The 16,180-nt window shown below is 46.0% G+C and overlaps 1 protein-coding gene across 1 annotated transcript in view; it reads left to right on the forward strand.

Moving 5' to 3' along the window:
• Positions 1-16,180, forward strand: part of LOC122800845 — a 978,865-nt gene that overhangs the window by 349,447 nt on the left and 613,238 nt on the right. The gene's annotated exons all lie outside the window — the stretch shown is intronic.

Genomic DNA, 16,180 nt, shown 5'->3' on the forward strand with positions numbered 1-16,180 from the left:
ATGTAAAACGCAGCCTGGGATGTTGTCCGGTCCCATGGATGCTGTGATATTGGCTTTAGAGTGTGCAGCTTTGAGAGGGAGGGGGGAAGGAAGCACTGAACCTATCTGTCAGGATGTTGGCAATATCAGTTGGTTCTGTAATGTTCATGCCTTTGTGCTGTAACTCAGTGCAGATCTGGGTGTTGACATCGAGATATGTGACATAGCTATAGAATGCTTTGTGGTTGTTGTTGGAATTAGTGGTGGTTTTGTTTTCGTAGCTAGCTTTGGGGGATCTTATAAGGAATCTCACCTTCTTACTGAGGCTGACCAGGGAGCTCCTCCACGCATGAGATTGTACTCTCATTTGCAACATTGTCTTCCTCCTGTAGTACAGTTTGTTTATGGCAGGGGACCACCAGATTGGTTTCCTTAATTATGAGTATAGCATCTTGATTCTTTTTGGGATAGCACAATCCATGCACATGTGTAAGTGCTTATAGAGTGCATTTGTGTAGGATTCAGCAGTTGTAACAGTATTGTCCATCTGCATGGGTGTCATGACGTTAACCATGTCTGTCTTAAGAAGCATGAAGTTGGCTTTGTAGACATATTATACTGTGGTTCCCTTAATGGGGGGTGGGGGCGGGATGTGGATATCAATGGTGTTCAGCTCATGGTCAGATCAGACCAACGAAGAGTTGACTTCAGGTGTGGAGCACCGGTCACTCATGTTGGTAATGCCTAGGTCTAGGATATTGTTGCCCCTGGTGGGTGTGTGGATATGTTGATCCAGGGCATTGGTGTTTATGAATTCCAGAAAGCGTTGAACTAATGAGTTGGTACACAAGTAGTTTTCTCAGTTAATGGTGGGGAAGATTCAGTGAGACTATGTGATAAGTGTGGTGTGGTGCGAATGTTTACCTTCTCCACATGACTGTCAGGGTCAGGCTTGGTTGGAGAGAGCTTTACCTCCAGTTTGGCTAGATAAGTGCATCTGCACAGGTTGTAGTGTTGGGTGGTAGGCAGAGAGGCTTGTCTGTGTACATGAGGCAATGTGTACATTGCCTCAAGATGTCCAGATTCATCAGATAGACAGCAGGGAACACTAGCAGTTGACTCTTGGACATGCCTGAATATAGAACTACTTTCCCCTAGATAAGTGAGGAAAGTGAGTACAAGAACTATTTTACTCTAAGCAAGTGAGAAAATTATGTACAAAACCTGTTTACCTCTAGGTAATGAGGAAGATTGAGTGCTATAGTAATTAGTAGCTTACGTAGTGCTTACAAGTTCAGAACAAGTGCTGAGCATGAATAAGCAATCCAGATAGGGTCTTGGATAACATAAACATACTACCCCCCCATAGGTACACAATCATATATCCATGTACACCACAGGGCCCCTGTACCCACAACTATGCAGGTATAAGCTGCACTCAGGCTGCATGAGACCTGTCCACATCACAGGTTGTATCATACATATATGGCAAAACAAGATGCTCTCCATGTACACATCATGTAAAACATAGCCCCATGTCAGGCTGTGTACACACTGAATGGTGCACACCAACAGGTATCACAACTCACAAAAGGGGAAACAGCACTGATAATGGGAAGTACTGCACTACTACTCTGCCGAGTCTGGTCTGGAAGGCCATGAACCTTGATCAAATAACTGATGTCAGCAGTACAGATGTAGATGACAGTAAGGTTGATTTCACACTGCATATCATAACCTTGCCAGGTCATAGGACATCATCACTCATACTGTGTACCACCTACACTCGGTATACTAGATGTACATTCCTATGTCACAGGAGTGTTTTGCAACGGGACTGCTGGCAGAACCAACACTACAGAAGGTATCTGAATGATACATGCTCATCACATCAGTGGCAGCTACAGTAAGTCAGGGTTAATGAATTGTATTCCTCCTCATTGTAGTCCATACCTCACAGACAAACAGAAGGCATCTGCCTATTGAAGTATGTGAATGACCTATGAGCAATAGCCAACTCAGGAGTGTTGTGGACAACATACAGAAGGGGCTTTGTGGGTGACATGTGTGTGACACATGGCCACAATCTGACAGCTATATATTGCATTGTCACCCCTATGTTAATAAACTGTACCCATGAACTACCACCTAGGCAGCAGTCAACATAATGGACACTTGTGTGTAAGGGATGTAGCTGGGCAGTTGTCTTTCCTGTGATAGCTACGTCACCACACCTGCCAGGTAGTCATATGTGGCAAACCTAATAATGACAGGGTGCCATCCATGCATTTAGAGATCATTGTCCAGCCAAACACAACACTCAAGTGACTCATATCAGATCACATATTTCCTTTAAGGGGTATTGGCCATGTGGAGATGGCCTACACCAGTCTTCCCATTCCCCATCTCCACTATGTAGCATGGTGCATACCCTGAATAAATCCATGTCCAACCCAGTGATGTTGGACATGCTACACATACACATCCTGATCTCAAACACATACTTCATGGTCATCCACCTTCCACATGCTGGACAGATCCTTGTCCCATACACTTTACATAGTCCTGCCATACTATGCATTCCTGTCCATCAAAGCTGCACATCGCTCCCCTCTCAGACATGGTGTGATGACTGCATGGTAAATGTATCATTAAGCCTGTGGATCAGTAATGTGGCACTACTCCACCTGGCCCCTGAGACCCGCCTGTCGGCTACTGCCAGGTAACCTTTCATCCTAGATTCATACATGGCCCGTGGCATATAGCCTACTAGTTGACTTTGACTGTACATGCTATAGTTGATATCCCTCTCTGCAAATACCATCTGACTACCCCGTGTCCCATGTGTATCACATGTGCAACACAGGTGATACATGGCAGGATGTTGAATTGCTGTACAGTGCCATGTAGATGTATATGGCAGAACACATACATGTAAAACCTTATGTGAGCAAGTCTGCAGGGTCAGAGGTCATGTCTGTTAAGGCAGTGTAAGTCTTTATATGTGACATATACACAGTATCAAGGTCAACTGCATTAATGTGGACACATCCAGCCATGTGCTGATAGGTAGGAACACCAGTACAGGCAAACAGACATGCCCACATCAAGACAGCATCCACATGGAGTATGAGCAATGTAATCAGGTGACACACACACACACATATATGGTGATAATATCCACTCACCATTGAGTGTCACATGTGTGTGACACAAACACTTCAGTGTCATGTAGGTTTGCAAATACAACTATTTAAATGTAATAAATGCAATACACATGTATGTTCAGCTGTAGCTCTGTATGTCTCTGTGAGTTACTGTGAGCTGTCTCTATCATTATGTCTTCCAGGTATGCTGCATGCAAGGCTACCCCCTTTTACCCGCTTGGAGGATGAGGCCCTCATGCCATACCTACTTGACAATCATGATATCCTGTTCAGCCATGTGCCACATGATGCACAGCAGCAGGATGCCCTGTGGATGGAACTTCGCAGGAGGGTTAATGATGTCGGTGGCCACAACAGCACATACCAGCAGGTGCGCAGACACTGTACAGACCTCATTAGATGGGCGAAACAGCATGCAAATGTAATCACCAGGGAACAAGGTACAGCAGGTGGTGGACCACCAACCCAGCCCCCACTCACATGTACCGAGGAGCTACTGGCCAACCTGGGGACACCTGCAGAACCACATCCACAAGCCTTAGCCGATATTGTGGAGGTGGGTGTCTCTCAACCACTGAGCCTGGAGTTGTCTGGTAAGTCAGTACTGCACCTATAACAACTATATTCCATATAGTTGCATGTGTCACTGTACAATATGTAATGTAACATCATATGCAAGGCATGTATACACACATGCCGCATACTATAGTATGCTACTCTGTGTATGCACACATGTGCATACACCATAGTATAGTCTAATGTACTGGTGTATGTGTTAACATGCACACTGCACCCTATAGCCATCATACAGACATGGATAATGCTCATGCTGCTGTGTTACTCCTATTTAGGTACCTCTGGCATTCTGCTGCGACAGCAGCCCATTGCAGGTGAGACTGTTATTATTTATCAGGAATCGTAATGCACAGATCGATCTGGCATGTGGCCATTTACAACATGTACACATAATGTACGGTCCTGTCACAATATACAGGTCGGACTTGCAATGCATCACAATGCTTACTCATGTGTAACACTTGCAAACTATGTGAATCATCTCACCGACATGAATCCTCACAAACTGTCATTGCCAGATGTGTGAACAGCTGTGCATACAATGGTGGAGGTGTTGTTTACTGTAGGGACATGTATTACAGATCAGAACTACACATGTGGGGAATACAAACAGTACTACTCATTGGGCTGGAGTATGGCCAGCCCACAGGATTCACTGGTGTGGATCATAGCCCTGCTATGAACATCACACAATGTGATGTGCTATCTTGACATGTTCATGACATCTAGTGGCCTGGCTGCAACACTGCCTACCTAACCTGAAAACATATCCCACATACCACCCTTTGTCTGCATAACCCTGTCATCAGTGGAGCATATGACATCTATGGGTGTATGCCTTATGGGACAACACAGACATATGAAATAGATGCCCGTCACAATAATTTGGCCAACACATGTACACACATGGCCATGGAGGATGGCCAGAGACATGTAGCAACACACACAGTAGACATGATGTGCTTGTGTGTACACCCTGTCGTACAATGGCTACACATGGTCAAATATGGCCTTTGTGTAATGGTTATATTGTAGATGTGGAACACTAGACATCCTACAGGCCTGTGCGCATCTTGTGTAGGTGTAACATCAATCCACCACATAAGATGTGTTGAACATCTTGAGGGTGTCACAACATGACAGCAGTTGCCTGCACAGTATCCACATCAGCCCACAGATACAGTACATTCCCCTTGCTGGTGTTGGACATCAATGTCATACTTGCTCCTCGTGTGTGTGTGTGTGTGTGTGTGTGTGTGTGTGTGTGTGTGTGGTACACAGATGTCATGTGGGACATGGTGTACCGACGTATTTGCCATGTCTGGCCATAGTTGCCAGGCAGCAGCAATATGGTTGCAGATGTGCAAGGATTTCATCCGTATACTCTTCAGTGACCTGTGTCACAACTTCCACATCATGGTTTAGTGTGTATACACTTCAGTGATGTGGGTCACATTCCACAGTATATAGGTTCATAGGTTCATAGGTTCATACTAGGCTATCTGCCCAAGGGCATTTATAAGCCTAGCCCATAGTTATGTGGCTTTTGCCACCCCTTTAGTTTGAATAAAAACTATGCCTATCATTTTTCTATGCCTCTGTCAAGCAGTGACACTGAAGTAATCCCTGGGGTATATCTGCGATCTCCCATCCATTGGTCAAGATTCCTCTTGAACAAGGCCAGCGAGGTGCTCTGCCTCACATGTACCGGGATTTTGTTCCACAGCATAGGGAGTCTCTGGGTGATGAATCTGTCCCTCCAGCACATTCTATTTATAACCGTGTCAAGGTTTAAGTCTCCCCTTGTGGTTCTGAGGGATCTAGATTTTTGAGGTGAAGCATATTCATCAAATCTGGGTTTGACATGGCCTTATATGTCAGGCACAGGTCACCTCTGAGCAAGCGGTATGAGACTGAATAGAGCTGGAGTTCTTTCAGTCGGGCAGCATAAGACATATTTTGAGACCCTTTATCCTTTTGGTGAGGAACTTTTGGGGCCTTTCAAGCTGCAGCAGGTGTCTGGTCAGATACATTCGAGCGGGCATTGTATTCAATCATAGGTCTAATGAGTGATGAGTACAGGGGGACGATGACCTCCCTTGATCTAGATGTGAATCCCTTCATGATCAGGTGGGCGATATAGAAGGTTTTCCTAACTACTTTAGCAACATGAGTGTCAAACGAAAGGCTACTGTCAACTTGGGTCCCCAGATCCCTGATGACTTTTTCTGTGCTCAGTGGATTGCCACCTATATGGTAGCTAGGGGTAACCTTGTTTTTCCCAAAGGGTATGACTATGCATTTTTTGGCGTTTAACTCTAGGCCATGGCTCTGGCACCAGTTATCCATTTCTGTGAGGCCCTTCTGGAGGATATCTGTGTCAGATGTGTTTTCGACTATGGCCCAGTTTGCAGTCATCTGCAAACTTTGTCAGCCATAACCCTCCTGTGTTTGCTTGTACTTCAGAAAAGTAGATGCCGAACAAGAGTGGACCCAGGACTGAGCCCTGTGGGACACCACTTGTGACAGGCTTTGAGTCTGACATGGCTCCAGCAACTCTGACCCTGTGGGTTCTGTCACTTAGCCAGTTTGCAACCCATCTTGTGATGTATGGGTTTACATTCAAACTGATGAGTTTTTCGATGATACCTGAGTGGGGTATTGTGTCGAAGGCCTTTGCCAGGTCGAGGTAGGCTGTATGGACTGCCTTTCCCTCATCAATGGCCTTGGTGACTGTCTCGAAAAAGTCAACCAAGTTTAAGAGGCAGGATCTGCCTTTGACAAAGCCAAACTGGGTTGGATCCAAAGTCTGCAAGTTCCCTATGTCTTTATTTATGAGTTCCATTATGATCCTCTCCATGGCTTTGCAGATAAGGCTTGTCAAGCTAATGAGGCGGTAATTTCCAGGGTCTGTGGAGGCACCGCCCTTATGAAGTGGGACCACAGTCGCCATGCGCCACTCCTTGGGTACGTATCCTGAGGTGAGGCTAAGATTAAACAGCTGTCCTATGGGTTTAATTCCTCGTTGAGTTCATGAAGCACACAGCCGGGGACACCATCCGGTCCCATGGATGCTGTGTTTTTTGCCTTAGTGAGGGCAGTTCTCACCTGGGCGTTGGAGATGTTTGGGGGGCTACAATCCTCTGGAATAGATATCTCTCCTTTGGGGAGAAGTTTGCACTGAACCTGTCAGCCAGTATGTTAGCAATGTGTGTAGGTTCAGTAATTTTCACATCATTTTGAACTAATTCTGAGCATATCTGGGAGTTTCCTCCTAGGTTTCTAACATAGCTAAAGAAGGCCTTATGATTGTCTTTAGAGTCCTTGGCGATTTTTCTCTCAAAATTTGCCTTGGATGATTTTATGAGCTCTTAGTTTTTTACTTATAATGATCAAAGGTGTCTTACCTTTCAAGGATTTTGCTCTATCTTGTAGTAGCTTCCTCCTTTTGTTGTAGAGCTTGTTTATGGCTGGGGTCCACCAGACTGGATGCTTGCCTTTGGTACAGAGAGACTTAGTTTTGTTTGGTATTGCCTGATCCATGCAGTCCTGTAGGTGCTGGTAGAAGGCATTTGTAAGTGATTCAGCGGTTTGAGTAATGTTTACCACTGGCTCAGGGGCCTTAAAGGAGACCACACTAGTTTTTAGAAGTGCGAATTCGGCTTTTGAGAAGTTTTTCACTGTGGTCTTTTTTTGTTTCAGGTGGGGGCGGGATTAGGACCTCCAGCGAGATTAGTTTATGATCTGATCTCACCAGTGAGGGGTATACTTCCGGTGTTGAACATTTTGATCCCATGTTCGTGATGATGAGATCAAGTATGTTTTCTCCTCTTGTGGGGATGGTGACTAGTTGTTCCATGGCATTTGAGTTTATGAACTCCAGGAATCTTTGGGTTAGAGTGTTCGGGCTTGAGTAGTGTTCCCAGTCTATATTAGGGTAGTTGAAGTCACCTAGTATGATGGTGTTTGGAGATACATTTATCCCCTCCAATGTTTTCAGGAAGGCCATGTGAGGTTCCTGAGTGTGGGAGGGGGGCCTGTAACATGCTACAAATTTCAGAGCAGGCTTGCCTATGGTTAATTGCACCTGGATGGTCTCCGATGCATCGTGGGTTGGCACCAACCTTGGGGGGTGGGTGTCCTTTATGGATATGGACACCCTCCTTTCTTGGTGTTGTCCGGATTTTGGGGCCGAACGCATGATATGAGGTGAAACCTGTTAGTGCTGGGGTGCTCTCAGGAGCCTTGAACCAGGTTTCTGTCACAGCACAGACATCGATGTTCTCCATATTGAGAAGGGCCTCGAAAGTCGTGCATCTTGACATTGAGACTTCTGGCATTGAGCAGCTTTACCCTTACTTTTTTTCCTTTTGGTGTTCTAGGGTGGTAGGTTTAGAATTTGAGCCTTGCCTAAAAAGGCACTATGGGGTGGCAAGAGCCTTTGCCAATATCCGGAAGCCGAGGGGTGACAGGTGCAAGCCGTCCATTGCGAAGCAGCGTGGCTTGTCCAGCATGTCATCCCAGGCAGACAGACATTGGATCCCCTTTGAATGACACCAGAATTTAAGCCAATTATTAAAGCTGATCATCTTATCACTGTATTGTGGCATCATTCTAGGTGAAGGTAGGATACTGCTCAAGGTCAGGGTCATACCTGCCTGGGCTACATAATCAGAGAGCTCCTCGATGTCCCTTTTCATGTAGTCCAAGGAGGTAGATATATGTATTGTATCTGAACACAGTCATGGCTATGAACTGTGTCTGTAACTCACACTGTATAACAATAGAGATGCCTCATGACTCCCTGCAATGGCCATGCACATCAGCTAAATGTGCAGTATATCTGTAGGGCGCGCAGACAACACTGCATTGGGAAACCATTACCCACTGTATATTTTACAGGACACCATTGTGTTAAACATGTATGCATGTTATTGCACATGTCAGCAGATCACATGTCATACTACATGTGATTGTCAAGGTCATATGCCACACATCAGGCAGGTGTACTGTTAACCTGTGCTGGTCTACATGGTGTAACACAGGGATGTATGCTAACTACTACTATGATTGTGTAATTTGCATGCTGTCTGCTATGACGCATGCAGTTGTGTGCAACCCAGGGATGTATGATAACTACCACTATTATTATCTGCGCTGCATGCCATCTGCCATATCACATGCATGTTGCATGCCTTCTGTCATATCACATGTGTGTGTGTGTGTGTGTGTGTGTGTGTGTGTGTGTGTGTGTGTGTGTGTGTGTGTGTGTATGTCTATTGTATAGATTGTAATGTACAGTTCTTGTCTGCCCTCACAGGTGATGTAGGTGCGTTGCCCTCCTGTGGTACATCTGATGTTAGTGTTCCCACAGACTCTAGCAGTGATGATGAACGTATGATTGAGGCACAGGCAGAGTTGTCAGGGGCTGAAACTGTGCCATTGGTTGCCATTCCAGCTATATCCCCCTCATCCCCACACACAGATCCCATGCCTGCACATACCCCATCACCAGTGGCCATAGAGGAAGGACAGTTGGCACGTGGTAGCTTGGAACAGGAAAATGTGAGGGTTATGGAAGGTGTGCCTGCACACCATGGTGTCAGCCACCTGACTGGTGATGCCCCACACAGGCATGTGGCCAGTGCTGCTTGTAGGAGGACTGTTGGCCAACATGCTCCTGCAAGACAGAGTGCAGCACCTGGTGTCACCAGGCACATGTTTCAGACTGTAATGGAGGCACAGGCACATGCTGAATGGCTCAACAGATCAGAGGCTTCAGAAGGCTGCTGTCCATTCTTTAAACAACAACAGCCAGGCAATGGTAAATGCTCAACAGCAGATTGCTGAAGCTTTGGATAGACGGTTGGGTGACATGGTTGGAGTCCTTGACCATGGCATGACAATCCGTGAGCGTGAGCTGTCTGTGTTAGAACATCTGGTAGGAGTGAAGCATCGGGCACGTGGACGTAGGCGTGCTACATCACCTGTTTCAGGTCTACGTGTATGAGCTACCTCACATGTCCGCTCCCATAGTGGCAGTAGCAGCAGCAGTGCATCTGGTGCTGTGCTGTCCACACCATGACACAGCAGGCCACGTGCACATGGCCCGGGACAGTCCCAACAGGGACACAGTTCCAGTGGACAAGTGACATCAGACAGTACCCAATCTGCACCTCTGCCTGGTAGTGCCCGTGCAACCCCTAGCAGGCACAGGTCACATGTCCGTGGCTGGGCACAGTGAACTGTAAAACCTCACCTGTACAGTCTGCAGCTGTCAATAATACCCCTGTGTAGGCCAGACACATGACAGAACTGTGTGCATACATACACGCACACACTGGAAACATATGTAGGGCACCGCAACACTCACATGTATAACATCCACACACACCCAATTAGATCAAAGGCCCTAACCCACACACATGATGTCATCTAATGGTGCAGCCTAGGTCTCTGGCAAACATTATCACCCTGTGCATATGATGATGCCTGTGCCTCATCCCTGACATCCACACCATCAGTGCAGGGACATGCTCATATAGTCTTATGCACAGGGTGAACAGACTAGGAAGATAAATGTAGTTTACAATTGTTGAGTACTGTTGACAGGCAGCAGACATACCATGTACTACAGGTGTACAATGCATTTCATAACAACAGTAACTGCATGTTGGTCATGATGTTCTGATGTCCTCCTTCAGGTCTAATTGCACATGCTGGTGATGTCAGTGTTTGCAGTTAGTGCCCCATATGTCAATGTGGAATACTCACAGGTATGTATGAATATACCAGTATTCACCATGTGGCTGCCACATACCAGTGAGAATGTCCTATATTCCAAACACATCTACTGATCCAAGAGCATGATAGCTGTGTATTAAGCTACTGTGGCTACAGACATGACATCCATAAAGGGTGACATCACAGGTACAGTTACATGGAGTGGTGAGGTAAGAGGGTGGTCTAGCTGACTGCAAGGGTAGAGACCAGTGGTGGGAAGTGTGATGCCTCATTGGGAATCAGTAATACGCATTCCCATGACAGGATGCCAACACACAACTGCACCCACGCACTCAGGTATTGACACACATGTATTCAGTGACACAGTAACACACCCATACACTCACGGATTCACTGACACAGTAACACACACTCGCACACAGTTGCTACTGGTGAGGTGAGGACCCCTGCCCCCTGCCTATGTGCAAATCATCATTACAGTACTGTGCACTTACATGACGCACCACAGAGAATACACATGAAAAGATAGTATGACCTAAGATCAGAGACATCAACACGGATAGTAGAATGCATCGCCTGGATGGGGGAGGGGTCTTATCAGTTCAGTATGGTAACATACATCCTCACTCCAGGGACCAGACAGCCCTACATACACACACACATACATACACTGTGGCATTCAGCATTAAATGCACCCATGTCACGCACATACAAATACCTCACATGTGTGAGATACATGCCCCTGCCTATGTCCTGCTCTCTACATTGCAGTCTGTACAGATGTGTACACTAGTGTACAGGAGAGTGAGTAACAATTGAGATGTATTCCCCACCATACATGAGATATATGGACACACACGCAACCACACATGCCATTACTGTGAATCACAGACCTGCCTACCTCGTGATATGTATGACAGATGTACAGCAGTATTGCATGCATTGCAAACTGTACTGACGCTTCCTGTGGCAACAGTGCTGATATATGCACACGGGACGTCTTAAATGTTAACAGGTGTCAAGTTATTTACCTTCGCTGTCATCCTGACCGCTGTCTAAGTTGTGTGTTATGTCCTTCAGTTAATGAAACCACTGCTTACCGGTTGCACAGGTTATTGTAGGACCACTTGTGACACACCTGTGAGCTGTCCCCAGCAAACATCCATCTGCAAAGATGCCCCACCACTTAGTTATTTCCACACATCTGTCCATACCTGAGGTACATCTTTCCATATATTCAGCATACCACCATATACAGTTGGTAACATTGAGGCTGCATTGCAATGGCATGATGTACTAGGCTACATGTCACCTGCATACATCAGCAACTGCACACGCATGTTATCTGAATGCACAACACTACATGTACATGTGTGTAGGTCCTACAATCCTGTCATTTGGGCATGTTTGTAGGCATTGCAATTGGTGGACATGTGTAATGACATACATGGCACATGGACTGTTGTATGATATGATGGGTGTAATGGGTGACCGGTACAGAGAGAACGTTACCTCTGCCAACATTGATATCACACCTTATGTACTGTTAGCATTCAGCAGCCATGGACCTACATTCCATGTACATGTGTGTAATGGCTGTAGCCACCTGTTTGCACAAAGGACAACAACAGGTATGCTATTTACATGTATGTTGTGTGTGTGTGTGTGTGTGTGTGTGTGTGTGTGTGTGTGTGTGTGTGTGTGTGTGTGTGTGTGTGTGTGGCATGTACAGACCCAGGGCAGGTACATGTATGTCATATCCATACATGAGGGTGTGTACCGGTGTACAGCAGCAGTCATCTGCTAATGTTGAAAAGTACCAAGGTCCCCTGGTATGTGTACAGCTGACCTGGTTACAGACAGTGGTATCATTGCATTGCATAACACATGATGCAGCTGTGTCAGTACATGGATACTCTCTACAGTTGAGAGTCACATGGTGGTGTACTCTTATATGTCCTACAACATGTATGGATGCATGTTGGTGGTCTGAGGGCATGGTGGTGTCTGAGGTTTACATCCTAGAATGCAGCATGTGACACTATGTCCTGCACATGACTCATCTGTGATGCCTTTCATCAGGGTACCGGTCAGTACATGTGAGTGGCCTTTATGTATGTGGGGACACAACCACTTGGAGAGGTCCGCACCTGTGTTATGGCCCACATGTCTGGTTCTGAGGTATATGGTGGTAGTGCTATGTTCTGAGGTATATGGTTGTAGTGCTGTTGTGCACTACAGAGTCACCAGCCAGGTGTTCTTCACTGCACAAATGTCAGTACTCCCCATTGTTGGATCTACAGTGACCAGCTTTGATTATAGGCACTACACATCTAGCACTGGTTAGCATAAGAAAACAATGCAGTTGTCCTGTAGGTGTCAGTGAGTTATCCTGTGTTTAGGACATTTGCCTTGGAATGGCACTGTATGGGCGGATGTGACTTGGGTATTATCCCCACTCCCTTAAATCATGGATGCATGTGATATGTATCAAAGGCCTGTCAACTGTCAGCCATGTCATCCCAGAATGACAGCAGATGTTGTGTAAAAGACTGGTGTCAAATATATGTAGAGCAGCGTTCCTGCTAACAATGACAACTACTAACACCAGAGCCCATTACAATGTGTTCTTTACATCTACCTGTAATAGCATGGCCACTGTGGCCTTCTGTGTTTAGAATCAGAGTGCATCCTAGTCAGCCATGTGTTACTAAGTGTATGAGCATGCCCAGTATAACCTTGTGTAGATGGACACATAGTGCATTTCGAACAGCCCTATGCTACTATTCCGAACAGCCCTGTGCTACTAAGTGTGTGAGCATGGCCAGTGACATCTTGTGTTGGTTATGTGCCTCTGTGTATGGGCATGGCCATTGTAACCCTGTATAGTGGTAGGAGTCATCCATTCCACAGATGGGCATACTCCAGGTCAGGATGGATTCCTATTTTAAACACACAGGTTCACAGGTATGTACATCTTAACTGCCAGCATTCCTGTTGATGTCTGCATTCCTAGAAGGTCATAATGACAGCCTTGAAATGCGTAGTCTGTGTGGCGTGACTCGTAAGTATGTAGTATTGTAATAGTGACCTGTAAATAGGCAGGCGTTCCATTCCCACCACTGGTGTGTGTGTATGTCTCTCCCTGTTTGCCAGAGGACTGTAAATTGCTTTTAGACTGCTCACACTCCATACATTTCTTATACCCACCTTTGGCAAGGCTGATGATGTCACCCATCTACAAATACACCTCTGGGAGTGCTGTGTCCCAGTAATCTTGGTAGTGCGTTCTGTAACTATGTAATGCTGTAGTGTAATAAAGTAGTTAGGTCATTTTTTTAGTCCCACACTTGCCGTGTATGTGTGTGTGTGTGTGTGTGTGTGTGTGTGTGTGTGTGTGTGTGTCCTCATTTGCCTGAGGACTGAGTAATGCTTTTAGACTGCTCACACTCCATACATTTCTTATACCCACCTTTGGCAAGGCTGATAATGTCACCCATCTACAAATACACCTCTGGGAGTTCTGTGTCCCAGTAATCTCGGTAGTGCATTTTGTAACTGCGTAATGCTGTAGTGTAATACAGTAGTTAGGTCGGTGTTCTAATCCCACACTTGCTGTGTGTGTGTGTGTGTGTGTGTGTGTGTGTGTGTGTGTGTGTGTGTGTGTGTCCCTGTCTGCCTGAGGACTGAGTAATGCTTTTAGACTGCTCACACTCCATACATTTCTTATACCCACCTTTTGCAACGCTGATGATTTCACCCACCTACAAATACACCTCTGGGAGTGCTCTGTCCTAGTAATCTCAGTAGCGCGTTCTGTAACTGTGTAATGCTGTAGTGTAATAAAGTAGTTAGGTCAGTGTTCTAGTCCCACACTTGCTGTGTGTGTGTGCGTGTGTGTGTGTGTGTGTGTGTGTGTGTGTGTGTGTGTGTGTGTGTGTGTCCCTGTCTGCCTGAGGACTGAGTAATGCTTTTAGACTACTCACACTCAATACATTTCTTATACCCACCTTTTGCAAGGCTGATGATGTCACCCACCTACAAATACACCTCTGGGAGTGGTGTGTCCCAGTAATCGTGGTAGCACATTCTGTAACTGTGTAATGCTGTAGTGTAGTAAAGTAGTTAGGTCGGTGTTCTAATCCATGACATGCTGTGTGTGTGTGTGTGTGTGTGTGTGTGTGTGTGTGTGTGTGTGTGTGTGTGTGTGTGTGTGTGTGTGTGTGTCTGCCTGCATGAGACAAGTACAGTGCTTTGTAGTATTTGCCGTAGCGCGTGCCCTAAACGTGTATTGCTGTAGTGTGATACGGTAGATGCTTGTATACAGGACATGGCAAGTGTGTGTTTGTCTGTCAGAGCCTGTGTAGAAATGGCTGTGATTGTCTTACCATTGGACATGTTTGGGAGTGGGTTTTGTAGTTTTCCCGTATGGTATCTGTCTTATAACACATTGGCCACCTCACGAGGAGTACAGCTGTCAGTCAACCACGGGACTGTGTTGGCAAGCCATACCCATACACCTGGCAAAAGGCTGGTGAACAAAGTATGCAGCCCTACTAGTACCCGATATATGTCCCGCACCCATGTGCCATGCACAAACAAACTTGCCTAGGATATCCCGCTATGTCCGGATATTGGCCAAGGCTCTTGCTACCCCTATAGTGCCTTTTTTAGGCAAGGTTCAAAAGACAAACCCACCTCCTGAGAAAACAAAAATGAAAAAAACTAAGGGTAATGCTGCTCAACGCCAGAAGTCTAAATCTCAAGATGCAGGCACTCGATGCACTCCTCAGTATGGAGAACATCGACGTCTGTGCAGTCACTGAAACCTGGTTCAAGGCTCCTGAGAGCACCCCAGCACTACCAGGCTATACCTCGTATCATGCTTTTCGGCCCCAAAACCCGGGCCGAACCACAAGGAGGAGTGTCCATATTCATCAAGGACACCCACACCTCCAGGTTAGTAGCAACACATGAAGCATCAGAGACCATACAGGTGCAACTAACCATAGGCAAAACTGCTATACAACTAGTAGCATGTTACAGACCACCCTCCCAATCTCAGGAACCCCACTCAGCCTTCCTGAAGACATTGGAGGATATGAATGTATCACAAAATACCATCATACTGGGAGACTTCAACTACCCAAACATAGATTGGGTACATTATTCTAACCCTAACACCCTAGCCCAAAGGTTCCTGGAATTCATAAATTCAAATGCACTGGAACAACTAGTCACCTGTCCCACTAGGGGAGATAATATACTAGACCTGATCATCACAAACATGGGGAAAAAATGCTCCACACCGGAGGTATACCCCTCACTAGTGAGATCTGACCACAAACTAATCACCCTGGATATACATATCCCACCTCCACCCCCAGCACAAAAGACCACAGTGAAAAACTTCTCAAAAGCAGACTTCACTCTTCTTAAGACTGAGATGGTATCCTTTAAGCCCACTGGGCCAGTGGATACCACATCCCACAATGCTGAATCCTTCACAAATGCTTTCTATGGACATCTCCAAGAATGCATGGATCATGCAATCCCAAATAAATCCAAGTCCCTCTCCAGCAAAGGCAAGCGTCCTGTCTGGTGGACCTCAGCCATTAACAAACTGTATAACAAAAGAAGGAAGCTACTGCATGACAGAGCAAAATCCCATAAAGGGAAGACATCTCTGATCAACATTAGCAGAAAACTACGTT

Source organism: Protopterus annectens, chromosome 1.part0, assembly GCF_019279795.1.
Source record: "Protopterus annectens isolate FY-2018-M chromosome 1.part0, PAN1.0, whole genome shotgun sequence".
Classification (NCBI taxonomy): Eukaryota; Metazoa; Chordata; order Ceratodontiformes; family Protopteridae; genus Protopterus; species Protopterus annectens.